The following is an 18,299-nucleotide window of genomic DNA, read 5'->3' as shown; positions in this document are numbered from 1 at the left end:
AATTAGCTTTCTCATTCCAACATATCAAAGATTATATGGTATTAACATGACAAATCCCTGGTGATGTTAACCCTGATGGAGTTATTGTCTGTCAGGTGCTTCCACTGTAAGTCACTTTCTCTTTCTATACTTTATTCTTTGGAAGCAAGTTACTCTTCCACCCCACACTCAAGGGGAGGAGAATCTAGATCCATCTTCTGTAGGGAGTTGTGTCTATGTAGATCATTTGGAATTCTGTATGAAAGATTTGTCCTCATTTTATTTTATAAATTGTGATGAAACAACGGCATTATTGTACATAATTTAAATTTTATTTCATGATTCTAATTTTTTTTTAGTTTTAAGCCTAACTGCCACATCCACAATGCTTTTTTTGAGAACTTTAAGTGAATGTGGGAATAAAGGAAACAGTCTGTACACTGTTTATAAAATTGGTTTTCATATATGGTCTAATTAAACTCAAATGCTAGAACAACACTTCTATTTCTTCAGTAGGAAATCCTATTAAGAAGTTTTATGTCCCTTGGTGGACCTAGAAAATGATCAGTGATAATCTCAATAAATTGGATAAAGTATATCAGTATACTTTATTAAAGCTACATATCTACTGACTAAGAAATGGAGACATCAGTGCTAAAAATTATATTTTTGAGATATAACCAAACACAACCATTTTTTTCCATGCACACAGATGGAATATAATGAATCAAAATTGCAGCTACATTCCACAATCAGGGAACATATTTTCTAAAAGCCTCAGCTTCAAGGGATTTGAATTTATGTTTTGGAAAGACTAAATAGCCTGCTCATTGTGACCTCAATGGGCAACAAGAGACATCTAGAGACAATAGATCTGGCACACATATTGGTCTGTGGCTATTAAGTGTCTTATAAGTGAGTAACAAAACTTTAAAATCAATACAGATTGTTATGGAAAGTCAATGAAGAGACTTTTAAATAAAGGGTAATATGTTCAAACAGATGACTATCCATAAGGATGTGGCTGACTACATTTAACAGAGAATATGTTTTGGAAAGAGAACAGCTCTACTATCCCATAAGTAGAAAGTCTGAGTGATCTCAACTTTATAAAATATATTGTTAATATCACATTGAATATATTATATCATAAGAAAAGTTTCTTATGATGAGATAATGAATTAAGAAGTATTTTGCAAATGGTAAAATTCTCACAAATGTTAGTAATGATTTAGAGTTATTGCACCATAATTCTCAACTTACTGCTTGAAAAGATGTCAGTTTAGTGACAATTTGTACATTACAGCACTGACAGCACTGAACTATGATTTCATCTGTAAGTGAAATAGTCAGTTTTGAGACATTTCAAGTTATTTTTCCTTCCTTTTCAATAAGTTATGTCTAGAAGAGACTATTATTTTTCAACAATTAAATCATCCTTGGCTCATCTTTTACCTACTTCATGTTCAGTTAAGCAGGGACATACCTATTCGGTTGTGGTTTATATTTGTGTTTTTGACCGGAAGCGACACATTAACAGCAAAGCAGGAAGTCCTTGCACTGAAAGTTCCTCTAAACCCACCAAAATGTGTATAACCTCAACTTGAAATAGGAAGATAACAGAGACCCAAAAGTGACCTGAAGAGTTTGACTTCAGCTTCTTTTGATTCTACCTATGATTTTCTCAAACTATTTGCTGTTCTCTCTCCTCACGGTCATTCTGCTTCACACGTCAGAAGCTCTCTCTGCTTCCCAGTGCACACCCACATCTCACTGGGTCTGTTTCTCTGCAAGTGTGGCTTTCTGCAAATCTATTCTCTAAACCTCTGCCAGATTGATCTTTCTGAAATGTAATCTAGACATGCTACCCCCTCTTCTTAAAATCCTCTACTATTTCCCTATATGGTTCATGATAAAGTCCAACTTGATTTGCTTGGTCTGTGAAGTCCTTCACAATCTGGACTTTGTTCACCTCTCCACACTCACCTGATCCAGCCTATACACACTTCTCATGAGGAGCTGCTTCCACTTTTCAGTTTTGGGATCTCAGTTCCCTAATCCACTGCCTTACCGTCCTTTTGCATGTTGTTCCTTCAATCTGCAATATTCGTATTCAGTCTTTTGACAAGGCTTTTCTATACCTGAGAGTGGTTTGAGTGCCTTGTAGGTGTTACAATAGCCACTCTGTGCATATCTCATTATAGCACCTCTGTACTCTTTTCTATCTATCCCCTTATCTTTCTTTTTCACCAGACTAAAAACTTCTTGGTCAGGTGCTGCATTGTTCATCATATATCCACTATGTAGGATAGTGGCCAATACAGAATGGATATTCATTGAATATTTGCTAAATACATGTTGAAGCTATATTTTCACATATATGCTCAGTTAAATGATGTATTTCTATTATATGGAGGTGTGCACTTGAAAAAGAGAACATTTTCAAGTACTTCCAGGTTTTTTTTTTTTTTTCTAGATGGAGTCTTGCTCTGTCTCGCAGGCTGGAGAGCAATGGTGCAATGTCACTGCAATATCTGCCTCCTGCGTTCAAGCAATTCTCCTGCCTCAGCCTCCCTAGTAGCTGGGATTAGAGGTGTGCACCATCATGTCTGGCTAATTTTTGTATTTTTAGTATAGATGGGGTTTCGCCATGTTGGCCAGGCTGGTCTCAAACTCCTGACTTCAGATGATCGGCCTGCCTTGGCCTTCCAAAGTGCTGGGATTAAGGCATGAGCCACTGCACCCGGCCAGGTGGTATTTTCTTAATAGTTATTCAGATTTATAAAGTTGAAAACTATACTGTCTATATTTGAAATAACTATGGATAAGAATTCTTTGAAACCTCCATTAGCATTTTGTTCTCAATTTCATTACAGAGTTTTGCACCTTTTTTCAAAATTATCTTTAACGTCTGTAATCTTACAATTTTTCCTGAGAATCTAATCCAATTGTGATGGAATTTTTATCAATATCTATTGAGTGATGTTACAAATATGCAAAAGTAACTACAAAGAAAATTTTTAAAGAAAACAATTCACATTGGGATTGCTTACATATATATAATTCAAAGTGAATGAAACTAAAGGTAAATGAAATGTAAGATATTGATTAAGAAGGCAGATTCAATCACAGATTGCTTTATTTGAGATGGAATGAAAGCACAAATCACAACTGGTCTGAGCATTGCTCAAAGGCAGTGAGGCATAAGGGACCCCGCAGAAGGGAAAACAGTAATTGAACAGTCTCCGTGGTATTGTTGGGAAAACCTTATTTTGTGTAAGCCAAGATTACAATAATTGAGAACCCTTAGAACACAGGAGCTAAATCAGTAAATGGCACTTTTTACCAAATCTCTACCTTTTAGTAGCTCTTCCACGATGAAAGAGGCTGTTCCCACCTGGGAATCATTGGCATGGTTCACTTTCCACCAAATTGTCCTGCATAGTACCCTAAAGAAAAAATAATCTCTTGCTGTCAATAGCACAGTATTTGAATAACAATAGTTTAATAATCACCAACATCAATTTAGTACTAATCATATGGCAAGTACTTTACAAGTAATATCTGACTAAACTCTTAATACCTTCTAAGAGTAGTGTTGTCATGTTTTACATAAATATACAAATACAAAGGTATAATCACCTGTTTTAGGTAACACAGCTAAAAAGTAGCTGAGTAAGTATTCAAATCAAGTCCTTTTGGCTTCACAGCCTGAAGTCTTAACTGAGGAAAATAACACATTTTATAATCAGAAGAGAAAATTATCATATGTTACCTTTTTGTAGAAAAAAAATTCTCTTCTCATTCATTTGATTTTGTCAATATATATATATTTTTAAATAAAGTGGCTTTTGCTTCCTCCAAACGGGAACACAGGTTTGAGAAATTTCATTTTCAAGTTAGATAATGTTTTTTGTTCTGATGAAGCCTCCAAAGTGGCTTTGACATTTAAAAGTGATGTGAAGATAAAGTGATCAAAGCTGTCAAATGATACTATAACTGTAAGAATGTAGTAATTTTGTTATCTGCATTCACCATGAGTATTATACATGCTTTTTAGACAATCATTTTAGGGTGTATATGTTTGTTTTTTAAGGCATTATGATTGACAGAAATTGTTGCAAGATCAAAAGTAAATCAAATTTAGGGCTTGTAACCCAAGGGGGCCAGCATGAACAGCTAAAAAACAAAAACAAAAACAAACAAACAAAAACACCTGCATCTTGCAAGTACTATCTGTTGAGAACCATATAGTTCCCCTGTGGATTCATAATTCCTAATTGCATAATCTTGAGTTCTCTGAAAATAATACACATTATCCAAAGCTGTTGTTAGCCTTTGGTACAATATAAGCACATTTCTCTTACTTTAGCAATTTTCTTTTATTTCTTTGGAATTATATAAGGTCTATTAACTTCAAAGTTATTTTCACAGACTATTCAAGGAAGTAGAAAGTTGCCGTGGTATCTAAGTCAGGTTTCTCTGTAGCACAAAGGATAAGTGTGAAAAAATATTTCTAGTCTTGTGAAAACCAAAGCAAATTATTGTAACAACATTTCTGATCTTGTGAAAAACATTTTTGAAATTGAATAAAATTGCTGTGCTTTAAGGGAGACAGAGCTCTCAGTGTATAAAACTATATGTCATTATGTTGCCAGGAGTCTCTATTTTACATTGCAGTTAAACTTCATGGCTGAAACAACAAACAGACTTTCTCAAATATTCTTACAAATATCACATTTCAGTGAGTTAGTTGGTTCATATGTTCCGGGTGTGTAGAGAGTAAAGTATCTGCTGTATCTGACTATTTTAAAGACCATATTAATACTATATACATTTTCAGTTCTAAGTCTCAAAAAATTAAGGTTTATTAGCACATTAAGAAAGTCAAAAGGAAAAAATCTGAATTAATATTAATAAAAAAGAAAAATATCTAAATAAATATAAACTTTTTTTTGTCTTGGTCTGAACATGTTTATAACTTAAAGAATTAATTTCTTCTCATTGATTATACAAATGTTGATTTGTATCTATAAGTGTTTTTAGCAAAGTCCTTGGTTTAATGCATCCTATATGTACTTAATAAAGGAGAGAAACACAGACAAGGTCAGTTTTCTGCCCAGGACTGAGTCTAGATACAAAGAAAAATATTTACCATAAGACTATATATCTATACCTCTTACACAATCAAGGTTTAACATTAACATTAACAAAAGTTCGTCTTGCAAAAGCTGCCTCTGTAGGATTCCTATATATAAAGCCCTAACAATTAAAATACTAAAATCCAAAGTTACAAAACACAAAAGAAAATAAGTCACCATAAACAAGAGTTAAGAAACAGCATAGGCCGGGTGTGGTGGCTCATGCCTGTAATCCCAGCACTTTGGGAGGCTGAGGTGGGCAGTTGACGAGGTCAAGACATCGAGATCATCCTGGCCAACATGGTGAAATACTAAAAATAGAAAAATTAGCACAGGCACCTATAATCTCAGCTGCTCTGGAGACTGAGGCAGGAGAATTGCTTTAACCAGGGAGGTGGAGGTTGCAGTGAGCCGAGATCGCACCATTGCACTCCAGCATGGCCACAGAGCGAGACTCTCTCTCAAAAAGAAAGAGAGAAAGAGAGAAAGGAAGAGCATAGTGAAGATTTGGAACTCAAACTAATATGTTAGAAACGAAGTCTAACATATATGTAAAATGGAGACCCAGAATAAAAGTAAATGAAGAATGAAAAAATGAAAAAAAAATGCTTTATAAAATGTATTAACTGAGAATTGTCTAAATCTCTTGATGACTTTAGAGTCTCATTAAAAACTACAACCCCCAAACAAGGTAAATTACAAGTTCATCCTGGGCAATATCATGATCATGCTATAAAATACCAAAAGAAAGAAGAAAAAGAAAGATTACTTATGAGATTAGAATCTTAAAAAATACTAGATGTCTCAATAGCAAAAATAGAAACTGAAATAAAAAAGTGTAAAGTTTAAGAAAAAATAACTTTAAATTAGAATTGTATATCTGGTAAAATAAATTGAAGACAGTAGGTGACATTCATTTTACAACAAACTAAAATCGAGTTTACTGATAACAGATTTTCACTTACAAGCCTATAGAATGCAATTTAGGGAGGATGAATTTGAACCTCAAGAAAGAATGAAAAAATCATGCACTAAGAGTATGAAAAATATTAAGTGTGCGTAGCGTATACAGTAATTGACTTTATAAAAAAAGAAGGGATTAAAAAAAGCTTCTCTCATTCTTCAAAGGAAAAGAAAAGATACAAGGATCAAGACATAGCATCACACTCTATATTACTGATATATTAATTATTTACTTTTTTAAGAAAAACCCAATTATAAAATTGAGGCTTTGCCAGTCATTAAGTATTTATTACCCATCTGCCCTCTTTCCTCACATGTTGAAAATAAATGTCAGTTCATTTTTTCTTAGTTTTATCTTCCACATCAAACTTCTCTTTATACTACTGTCTATATGAGCTATAATTTTGTTGCTTCTTTACAAACAAAAATAACATTTCTACTTCTGTTATTTTTCTTTTCTAATACAGAACCACGCTATTTTAAAGTATTTAAAATTACATCTGAAAATCTCTGAGAAGCAACTTTTTTGTTAATTTTAATGTATTTGGTCTTTCCATTATTTCAAAAATATGTGGTGTGACTGCCTAGCTAAATAGAAAAAACTTCCTCAACACTTTGTTTCTCCATGGTGTGCAGAAATGAAGACATGGGTTGTTGACTAAAATAGGCCCAGATTCAAATCCCTCTGCAACCCTGAGCACTTTTTTTTTTTTAAACAGAATCTTTCTCATTGTACTAGTTGACTTCTTTCTCATATTTTATTTCTTTTTGTAAGTTCTAGTGTCAATCATTCATTCTTTTTTGTAATTTATTTTTTATTTCAATAGGTTTTTAGGGAGCAGGTGGTGTTTGACTACATGAATAAATTCTAGAGTGGTGATTTCTGAGATTTTGGTGCACCCATCACCCGAGTGTACACTGTACCCAGTGTGTAGTCTTCTATCCCTCATCCCCCTCCCACCCTTTGCCCTGAGTCCCCAAAGTCTAGTGTTATCATTCTTATGCCTTTGCGTCCCCATAGCTTAGCTCTCACTAATGAGTGAGAACATGTGGTATTTGGTTTCCCATTCCTGAGTTATGTCACTTAGAATAATAATCTCAAATTCCATCCAGGTTGCTGCAAATGCCATTATTTTGTTCCTTTTTATGGCTGAGTAGTACTTTGTGGTATACTAGCATTGGGGCTGGTTCCACATTTTTGCAGTTGCAAATTGTCCTGCTATAAGCATGCATGTGTGAGTATCTGGATTTCTTACAGGAGTGTTTAGTAGTTTTTTTTTTTTTTTTTTTTTTTTGTAGAGCTCTTTCACCTCCTTGGTTATGTATATTCCTAATATATTCGTAAGTATTTTTTTTTTTTTTGCAGCTATTGTAAAGGGGATTGAGTTCTTGATTTCATTCTTAGCTTGGCTGCTGTTGGTATACAGCAGAATAATAGAATTGTGTAGTAGTATCCTGACACTTTGCTGAATTCATTTACCAGTTCTAGGAGCTTTCTGGAGGAATTGTTAGGGTTTTCTAGGTATACAATCATATAATCAGCATACAGTGACTGTTTGACTTCCTCTTTACCAATTTGGATGCCCTTTATTTCTTTCTCTTGTCTGATTGCACTGGCTAGGACTTCCAGTACTATGTTGAATAGAAGTGGTGAGAGTGGGCATGCTTGTCTTGTTCCAGTTCTTAGGGGAAATGCTTTCAACTTTTCCCTATTCAGTATAATATTGGCTGTGGGTTTGTCATAGATGATTTTTATTACCTTAAGGTATGTCCTTTCTATGCTGATTTTGCTGAGGGTTTTAATCACAAAGGAATGCTGTATTTTGTCAAATGCTTTTTCTGCATCTATTGAGATAATTATGTGATTTTTGTTAATTCTATTTATGTGGTATATCACATTTACTGACTTACATATGTTAAACCATTCATGCATCCCTGGTATGAAACCCAGTTGATCATGACAAATTGTCTTTTTGATATGCTGTTGGATTCAGTTGACTAGTATTTTGTTGAGGATTTTTGCATCTGTGTTAATCAGGGATATTGGTCTGTAGTTTTTGTTTCTTGTTACATCATTTTCTCATTTTGGTATTAGGGTGATACTGGCTTCATAGAATAATTTATCCTTGGAATAGTGTCAATAGGATTGGTACCAATTTTTTGAATGTCTGACAGAATTGGGTTTTGAATTTTTCTGGTCCTGGACTTTTTTCTCGGCCATTTTTAAAATTATTATTTCAACCTTGCTGCTTGCTATTGGTCTGTTCAGAGCTTCTATACCTTCCTGGTTTAATCTAGGAGGGTTGTATATTTCCAGGAATTTATCAGTTTCCTCTAGGTTTTCTTGTTTATATGCATAAAGGTGTGCATAGTAGCATTGAATAAACTTTTCTGTTTCTGTGGTAGCACTTGTAATATCTCCTGTTTCATTTCTAATTGAGCTTATTTGGATCTTCTCTCTTCTTAATCTTGCTAATGGTCTATCAATTTTATTTATCTTTTCAAATAATCGGCTTTTTGTTTCATTTATCTTTTGTATTGTTTTTGTTATTTTTTTTTAAACTTCATTTAGTTCTGCTCTGATCTTTGTTATTTCTTTCTTCTGCTGGGTTTGGGTTTAGATTGTTCTTGTTTCTCCAGTTCTGTGAGGTGTGACTGTAGCTCTATTTGTGCTCTTTCAAACTTTTGATGTAGGCATTTAATGCTATGAACTTTCCTCTTAGCACCACTTTTACTGTATCACAGAGGTTTTGATAGGTTGTGTCACGATTATCTGTCAGTTCAAAGAATTTTTAAATTTCCATCTTGATTTCATTGTTGACCCAATGATCATTCAGGAGCAGGTTATCATTCAGGAGCAGGTTATTTAATTTCCATGTATTTGTATGTATGGTTTTGAGAGTTCCTTTTGGAGTTGGTTTTCAATTTTATTCCACTGTGGTCTAAGAGAGTACTTGGCATAATTTTGATTTCCTTAAATTTATGGAGACTTGTGGCCTATCATATAGTCTGTCTTGGAGAATGCTCCATGTGCTGATGAATGGAATGTATATTTTGAAGTTTTTGGGTAGAATGTTCTGTAAATATTTGTTAATCCCATTTGTTCTGGGGTGTTTTTTAAGCTTGTTGTTTCTTTGTTGACTTTTTATCTTGATGACCTGTCTAGTGCTATTAGTAGAGTGTTAAGTCCCCCACTATTATTGTGTTGCGATCTATCTTGTGTCTTAGGTCAACTGGTAATTGTTTTATAAATTTAGGAGCTCCAGTGTTAGGTGCGTATATATTTAGGATTGTGACATTTTTCTGTTGGCCTAGTCCTTTTATCATTATATAATATGTTTCTTTGTCTTTTTAAACTGCTGTTGCTTTAAAGTTAGTTTTGTCTGAGATAAGAATAGTTACTCCTGCTCACTTTTGTTGTCCATTGGCATGGAATATCTTTTTTTACCCCTTTACCTTAAGTTTGTGTGAGTACTTATGTGTTAAGTAATTCTCCTGAAGACAGCAAAAACTTGGTGAATTTTTATCCATTCTGCCATGCTGTATCTTTTAAGTGGGATATTTAGACCATTTACATTCAACATTAGTATTAAGATGTGAAGTACTATTTATCAGGCTATCTGTTGCCTGAATATCTTGTTGTTTTTGTTTTTCATTGTGTTATTGTTATATAGGTCCTGTGAGACTTGTGCTTTAAGGAGGTTCTATTCTGATGCATTTCAAGTATTTGTTTCAAGATTTAGAGCTCCTTTTAGAAGTTCTTGCAGTGCTAGCTTGGTAGTGGCAAAAATCTCAGCATTTGCTTGTCTGAAAAAGACTATTTTTCCCTTCATTTATGAAGCTTAGTTTTACTGGATAGAAAATCTTGGCTGATAACTGTTTAGCTTAAGGAAGCTGAAAATAGGACGCCAATCTTTTCTAGCTTGTAGGGTTTCTGCTGAGAAATCTACTATTAATGCTTTTGCCTTACAGCTGTTAAGATTCTTTCCTTCATTGTGACTTTAAATAACCTGGTGACTATGTGCCTAGGTGTTAACCTTTTTGCAATGACTTGCCCAGGTGTTCTTTGAGCTTCTTGTATTGGATGTCTAGATCTCTAGCAAGGAGGGGACATTTTTCTTTATTATTCCCTCAAATATGTTTTCCACACGTTTAGATTTATCTTCTTTCTTTAGAACACCAGTTATTCTTAGGTTTGCATGTTTAACATAGTCTCAGACTTCATGGAGGGTTTGTTCATTTTTTAAAATTATTTTTTCTTTGTCTTTGACAGATTGAGTTAATTCAAATGCTTTGTCTTTGAACTCTGAAGTTTTTTTCTTCTGCTTGTTCAGTTCTACTGCTGAGACTTTGCAGTGCATTTTGAGTTTGTCTAATTGTCCTTGATTTCCAGAAGTTGTGATTGTTTTTTATTTATGCTATCTATTTCACTGAAGATTTTTCCTTTCATATCCTATATCATGTTTTTGATTTTTTTAAACTGAACTTCACCTTTCTCTGGTGCCTCCTTGATTAGCTTAATAATCAACCTTCTCAGTTCTTCTTCTTGCAATTCTGAGATTTTGTTTTGGTTTAGATCCATTGCTGATGAGCTGGTGTGACCTTTTGGAGGTGTTACAGAACCTTTTTTGTCATATTACAGAATTGTTTTTCTGGTTCCTTCTCTTTTGGTAGACTATGTCAGAGGGAAGATCTGAGACTCAAGGGCTGCTGTTCAGATTCTTTTGTGCCACAGGGTATTCCCTTGATGTGCTGTTTCCCCTCTTCCCCTAGGAATAGGGCTTCTGAGAGCCAAACAGCAGTGACTGATTTGCTTTTCTGTATCTAGCCACCCAGTGGAGCTACTGGGCTCTGAGCTGGTCCTGGGAAGTGTCTGCAAAGGGTCCTGTGATGGCAGGAGATCCGTCTTCATGTCTTTCAGCCATGGATACCTGCACCTGCCCCAGTGGCAGTAACAGGGGAGTGAAGTGGACTCTGTGATGGTCCTTGGTTGTATTTTTATTTAGTGCACTGGTTTTGTGTTGATTGGCCTCCAGCTAGGAGGTGGCACTTTTAAGAGTGCATCAGCTGTGGTACTATAGGGAGGATGCAAACTTGCCATAGGGATGCCTGGTTAAATATTCAGGTTTCTCAAGTGGTGGGAAGGGCAATAGAGCTCCCAAGAGATTATGACTGTTGTCTTCAACTAGCAGGGCAGGCAGAGAAAGACTACCAGGTGCAAGCAGGGATAGACATGTCTGAGCTCAGGCTCTGCTTGGGTCGGGCTTGCTGCAGCTGCTTTGGGGAATAAGGGTGTGGTTTTTAGGCCAATGGAGTTATATTCCTAGGAGAGTCACACAGGTTGCCTGGAAAGTAGGGGAAAGCTGTCAGTCACTGGCCTCACCCCACTCCCATGCAGCCTGTAGTCTTAAAGGACGGTCTCTGATGGATGTGGTGGCTCACACCTGCAATCCCAGTACTTTGGGAGGTCAAGGTGGGTGGATCACTTGAAGTCAGGAGTTTGAGACTAACCTGGCCAACATGGTAAAACCCTGTCTCTACTAAAAATACAAAAATTAGCCAAGCGTGGTGGCGCATGCCTGTAATCCCAGCTGCACAGGCGGCTGAAGCAGGAGAATAGCTTGAAGTAGATCCTGCCACTGCACCCCAGCCTGGGTGACAGAGTGAACTCAGTCTCAAGAAAAAAATAAATAAATAAAATTAGCTAGCTGTGGTGGCAGGCACCTGTAATCCCTGAGAGGCTGAGGCAGGAAAATTACTTGACGCAGGAGGCGGAGATTGCAGTGAACTAAGATTGCACCACTGCACTCCAGCCTGGGTGACAGAGAGTGAGACTTTTATACATATATAAAAGTTGATCTCACTCCCACTATGGCCCCTAATGATGCTGAGTCTATTTTCAGGCAGCCAGTGACCAGGGTTGAGCACTTCCCCCTGACCATGAACTTCCTTGCTGAGAAAGCAAGCACACTCATAGTCTTTTTGCATCTCAGGAAGCCTGCAGCAGCAATTCAGTTCCTTCAATCATTTACTCTTGTATCTCCTATTGACTCCCTCTTCAGACTTCTAAATTTTGTATTAATTATTTAGCTATTCTGTTGGTTGTTAAACTACAAATTTACCTTAGCTACAGATTTACTTTTCTTTAATCAACTTGGTGATTTTGGGGCTGGGACAAAGAAAACTACATTATCATTTGTCACCTGGCTTCTTGATACAGGTCTTGCCAATGGAAACACGGGGGAAGACTGGCAGGGAGGAGGTAGGAATAAAGGCTTTGCTCACTGCTGTCTGCTTGTTGTTCTTTTCAGCATCACATCAGCAATGGTCCATATCCCTCTGCCGGCAGTTGGTTCCAGTTTCCTATTTCTTTTAGCACTTCCCAAACCAGCATTGTTCATAACAGCAAAAAAAAAAAAAAAAAAAAAAAAAAAAAAGAAAAGAAAACAAGGAAAATGTATGTCAGTAGTAGGATAGATAAATATTTCATGGTCAATCCAACAGTGAGAATTACCGAATTAAAGTAACGTGTATTAACTTGAATGAATCTCAAATACATAGTGTTGAAGAGGCAAAACAATGGTGTATATGCAGAATTATTTCATGTATATAATATTTTAAAAAGTGGGATGTATGCATAGGCGTTAGAAACTATAAAGAAGAACAAGAAAATGATTACCTCAGGGTTTAACGGTTCTCTGCAGAGGAAGGAAAGAGATGTGAAGGGGGGGAGACAGCTTCTGGACAATTGTATAAGTAGCAACTCTATTGTAGTTCTTTAAACTTTGTGTGGATTCTGTCTCAATCTTTTATTCCTAAACTATATTTTTATAATAAAAATAAAATAATTAAAACAATATTTTAAAAGCAGAAATAATAGGCCTTGGTGAGATAAATTGGTGTTCATATAAATAGCAGAGTGTCATGGTTTCTTCTCAGCTCAAATATGGTAGAGAGAAAGTAAACAAGTTTTAGAATTCTGTATGCACCAATAAGATGTTCAAAAACAAAAAAAGGAGAAAAGGATAGGTGTGTGAGAGAAGGAAGGAAAGAAGCAAGGGAAGGAGGGAGGAAAGAAGGAAGAAAAAAGAGGAAAAAAAGGAAAAAATAGTCTTACCCCTTCATAATTTCAAAGAGAAGAGGAGTCTCCTAAAAAATTGCAATTGCATTTATGAGACTGTAAAATACAAGTCATGAGTTTCCTTGTTGAGTGAAGGTACAAAAAGTCTGTATTTTTATCACAATAAAAATGAATATCACAAAGAAAAATATGAGTATTATTCACCTGATTACAATATTGGGATAATGACCATGCTTCTTAGCTCTTATTTAGTTGAACCATGACAAATGTGTTTGTTCAGGTAGACAATTGCATAGCTTCATGTATTTGGCAGATATGACATAAAAAATACATTTTTTTTTTTTTTTTTTTTTTTTTTGAGACGGAGTCTCGCTGTGTCTCCCAGGCTGGAGTGCAGTGGCGTGATCTCGGCTCACTGCAAGCTCCGCCTCCCGGGTTCACGCCATTCTCCCGCCTCAGCCTCCCAAGTAGCTGAGACTACAGGCGCCCGCCACCACGCCCGGCTAGTTTTTTCTTTTTCGTATTTTTAGTAGAGACGGGGTTTCACCATGTTAGCCAGGATAGTCTCGATCTCCTGACCTCGTGATCCACCCGCCTCGGCCTCCCAAAGTGCTGGGATTACAGGCTTGAGCCACCGCGCCCGGCGCCATTTTTTTTTTTTTAATTTTTCTGAGACCGGCTCTCATTCTGTTGCTCAGGGTGGAGTGCAGTGGTGTGATCATGACTGACTGCAGCCTTGACCTCCCAGGCTCAAGTGATCCTCCCAAGAAGTTGGGACTACAGGCATGCCGCCCCACACTACCTATTTTAATTTTTTAATTTTGTAGACATGAGATACCGCTATATTGCCTAGGCTGGTCTTTAACTCTCAGGGTTAAGCAGTCTTCTTAAAGTATTGAGATTACATGTATGAGCCACCACACTCAAACTTGACCTTCTTTAATTCTCCTATTTTATAGTTATTAGATGTTGTTGCCTTAAGATAAATTTAATATTTTAAAATTAATAGAATCATTAAATTTATATATTAAATGTTACATTTATTCACGGTAGTCATATTTTAAATATAATTAGTTAACATATACTTAAAATATAATTATATTGTGTTATAAATATTAGATTTGTTTATTAAATATTAAATTTATAAGTAAATATTGCATTAACCAAATATTTTCGTTTAACCCTTGTAAACTCAAAAATGTGTCTTCTCCATTACTCTCCATTTGTTTTTTATTCATTATCATTTCTCTTCTTTCTTTATTTCACCATTTATCTGTTTCAGAATTTTTAGAAGAGCTTGTAGAATTTTCACATAAGTCATAAGGTTTGGAAAATCACACTTCACTTAGTATAAGTGTTGGTCTAAACCCAGACAGTCCTGCTGCCTATAGTCACACTTCTTCACTCTTAACTACATTAAGAAACATTCATGGACTCTTTTTACTTAGAATTGTACTTCTTCTAGTAGGGAGGAAGCTGATAAAAGGTTCCTACTCATTGCTCATAAATTCTATATTTGCAAAATTGTCTACTAGCTAAAATTCATTTGTAACCTCAAGATCAAAACTCAAGGCACATTATAAGTCATTTGTGGACATGCATAGGGCAGGGGAAAAATGAGTTATTCAATGTGCGTATTCCCAGCTGAGGTCAAATAAGGAGACATTTTGCTTTCTTGTTCTAACCGTCATACTGTAAATGAGTGTCTTTTTCTTTGTCTCTTTATTTGTCACTTATTTTTTATTTGTTTGTGCTTATTGTTGTTAATTTTTCTGTTTAAAATGGCCCCCATCATGCTGAAATGCTGTCTAGTGTTCTAAGTGCAAGAAGGCGGTGATGGTCCTCACAGAGAAAATTCATGTTAGGTAAGCTTCATTCAGGAAGAGTTACAATGCTGTTGGCTGTGAGTTTGATGTATCAACAACATATATTACATAAGATATCTCAAGTCTGTAATCCCAGCACTTTGGGAGGCAGAGACTGGCAGATCACGAGGTCAGGAGATCGAGACCATCCTGGCTAACACGGTGAAACCCCGTCTCTACTAAAAAAATACAAAAAACTAGCCAGGCGTGGTGGCGGGCAACTGTAGTCCCAGCTACTCGGGAGGCTGAGGCAGGAGAATGGTGTAAACTTGGGAGGCGGAGCTTGCAGTGAGCTGAGATCCGTCCACTACACTCCAGCCTGGGTGACAGAGTGAGACTCCATCTCAAAAACAAAAACCAAACAAAAAAAGAAAACAGAAACACTCATAAAACAAAGTTATATGTTGGTCAGTTGATGAAAATATGCCCAGAGGCTCACAGGAACCTAACTTGTATTTCCCCTAGGAACAATAGCTCAGCTTTCACTAATTTAGTTTTCACAGAGACTTTATAGAGTGTGATTAAAGTGAGTAATGAGAGTAGACTGTATTCTAACAAATAAATAACTAAGGAAGCACTTGTATAAATACAATACATAGGAAGAGAATGAAAACATGAAAACGTATTTACATATGGGACTGAGCTCTTCAGCTTGACAGTATATACACATATACACACAAACACACACACACACACACACTAATCAACCAAGCAAAAGAAATTTGTACATTATTAGCTTGAAAACTGAAAATTAGAAGAATGAAAAGTTTCTAGTTAGCCTGGGGTAATCAATGGAAATTAATTTCACAATGCATACTTTTTTACTGTTTTATGGAAGATAAATGCTATTGATAGTCTTGTTATGCTGTCTGTATTGAATTATCTTAGCAAATACAAAGTCATGTTTACATGTGCTTTTATAACTTGCCTTAAGTATATTCTGTTAGCAATAAACAACTTGGTGCACATTCTAAAATGAATATTTTCAAAAGCATTGTGTACACGTGCATGTTTGTATTGCTGTCATTCAGTACTCTACACTTCTTCAGTACATAAATTAGAGGGTAGTTCATCACTCAAATACACCTCTTTAAGAACATAAACTTTATAGTAATATTCCCCTTATTGATAAGGCATACATTCCAAGATCCCCAGTGGGTTCCTGAAACCATGGATAGTAACAAACCCTACTTAAAATGGTTTTTTCCTATACACAAATATTTGCAATCAAGTTTAATTTGTAAATTAGGCACAGTAAGAGATTAACAATAATAACTATTATAAAATCAAACAGTTATAACAATACTCTGCAATAAAAGTTATATGTGAATATGATCTCACTCTTTTTCTCAAAATATCTTACTGTACTATACTCATCCTTCTCATGATGACGGGAGGTGATGAAATGTATATATAATGAGGTGAGAGACATAGACGTTGTGACATAGTGTTGTTACTATTGTCCTTCTAATGACAGGTCAGAGGGAGGATCATCTGCTTTGGGTGATCCCAGATTATGGATCCATGTCCATGTCCATGGTTGGATGTCAGGAGTAGATGATGTCTATGAATAAATGGCGGGTAGTGTATATAATGTGGATACACTGGACAAAGAGATGATTCATGTTTTTAGTGGGACAGAACAGAGAAGTGCAAGATTTTGTCACACTACTTGGAGTAGCACAATGTAAAACTTATGAATTGTTTTTTTCTGTAATTTTTCATTTAATATTTTTAGATCCTGGTTCACTGCAGGTAACTGAAATCAGGAGAGTGAAACTTCAGAAAAAGGAGACAACTGTATTCATTATATTATTTACTTGAAAATATATTGCCATGAAAATCTTTTTTAAAAAAGAAAAATTTGGAATTTAGTTAGGATATTTCTTAATCTCCCCACTTTTGCTTTTCATTGTGTCTTTTTAAGGAAAACAACGTATTATTTGCATTCAATTTTGACTTGGTTCTTTGTGGTACTTTAAATATTCTCTTAAAAAGTGACATTTGTTTAACCAAATCTCTAATTTGTTCAACCAAATCCAATTTTCTTAACTAGATCTCTGAATGGTAGCTAAAAGACAATTACAGGTTATCCCATTACCCCTGACTTGATAGTTTTAACTAAAATTCAAACAGGTAAAATGAAAAGGCAGTCAACTAATAGTGTTCTGTTTTTTGTTTTAGTTTTTGTATTTCTCTGGTGATCTTCATAGACTTAGATACTATATTAGTAAAACACTAATAGGATGAATACAGAGCAAGAACACTTGCCTGTCACTTGGCTCTGTTTTGAATATTTGGAATACAAATGAAATAATTTTTCCCTAGCTGGAATAAGTATTTGTGGCCTTTTCCCAATGGTGTACCTACTACACTTCTCTGTTCAAGGTTAGATTTAATAGGCTCATTGCATTTTTCAACTTTGTATAGCTTTTATTGACTAATATTTATAAAATTATTTTGTAGAAACGTATTTCCCCTTGGTTTACTCATAGCGATAGGAGTAACACTTTGGTGTAGTATCTATTTAGAGTGGTAAATAGAGACCACTTTTAAGTAAATAGGTGCCATTTCGTCACCATGGCATTTAATCTTTTGTCCTTGTCACAATTAAAATGTTAAATAACTATTATGGTATTCACTCTAACCTGTTTTCTGAATCTAATCTATAAATAATTATGGGTTGCAGCAATGTTAGATGAAATTTCTTTATAAATTTTTAGTATCTAAGCATCAAAGTCACTATGAAATACATGCTCATTTTGGGGAGGGGGGGAAGTCTCCCAAGCTGTGGTACTTTTGTAATATTTATGCCAATGGAATAGAAACAGAGTTGACTCTAGAGACCCATATTAGCAAGCATAAACTTCAGTATCATGAATTTCATAACTTAAGTAATATAATTGATGGTCTGCACTCCAAATAAATGTTCAGAGTTACAGCATTTTGCTCTAGTGATTTTTGTTTCTCAAATGTGTTAAGTCATATTCTAACTCTTTGCAAATGCACATCCACCTTGAGCATAATGTGGCATTTTTCAGAACTATGAATTACCATCAGGTGTGAGCAGAAGGTATGAGGGAATCTCAGATCAGGCAAACGAAAAGAAAAATCAGAGAAGGGGAACAGAAATCCAAAATATTTTAGAAGGGCAAGGCTATCAAAAAATGGAAATAGGCCATGCTGAATCAGAATGAAATTGAAAAGAGTGAACTACATAAAAATAACCCAAAATACATTTTCATATAAATGTTCTTTCATAATTCCTCC

The 18,299-nt window shown here is 35.3% G+C and overlaps 1 long non-coding RNA gene across 1 annotated transcript; it reads right to left on the bottom strand.

Annotated features, from left to right (window-relative positions):
- Nucleotides 1-9,421: 9,421 nt before the first annotated feature.
- On the bottom strand, nucleotides 9,422-15,282 carry LOC135964847 (uncharacterized). The gene is made up of 2 exons (XR_010577594.1): nucleotides 12,369-15,282; nucleotides 9,422-11,428 (listed from the first exon to the last, which is right to left on the bottom strand). It is a non-coding gene; the product is annotated as an uncharacterized lncRNA (long non-coding RNA).
- Between the last annotated feature and the right edge of the window lie 3,017 nt (nucleotides 15,283-18,299).

The sequence above is a fragment of the Macaca fascicularis genome, chromosome 1 (assembly GCF_037993035.2).
Source record: "Macaca fascicularis isolate 582-1 chromosome 1, T2T-MFA8v1.1".
Taxonomy (NCBI): domain Eukaryota; kingdom Metazoa; phylum Chordata; class Mammalia; order Primates; family Cercopithecidae; genus Macaca; species Macaca fascicularis.
This window is presented reverse-complemented; position numbering and strand designations above follow the sequence as displayed.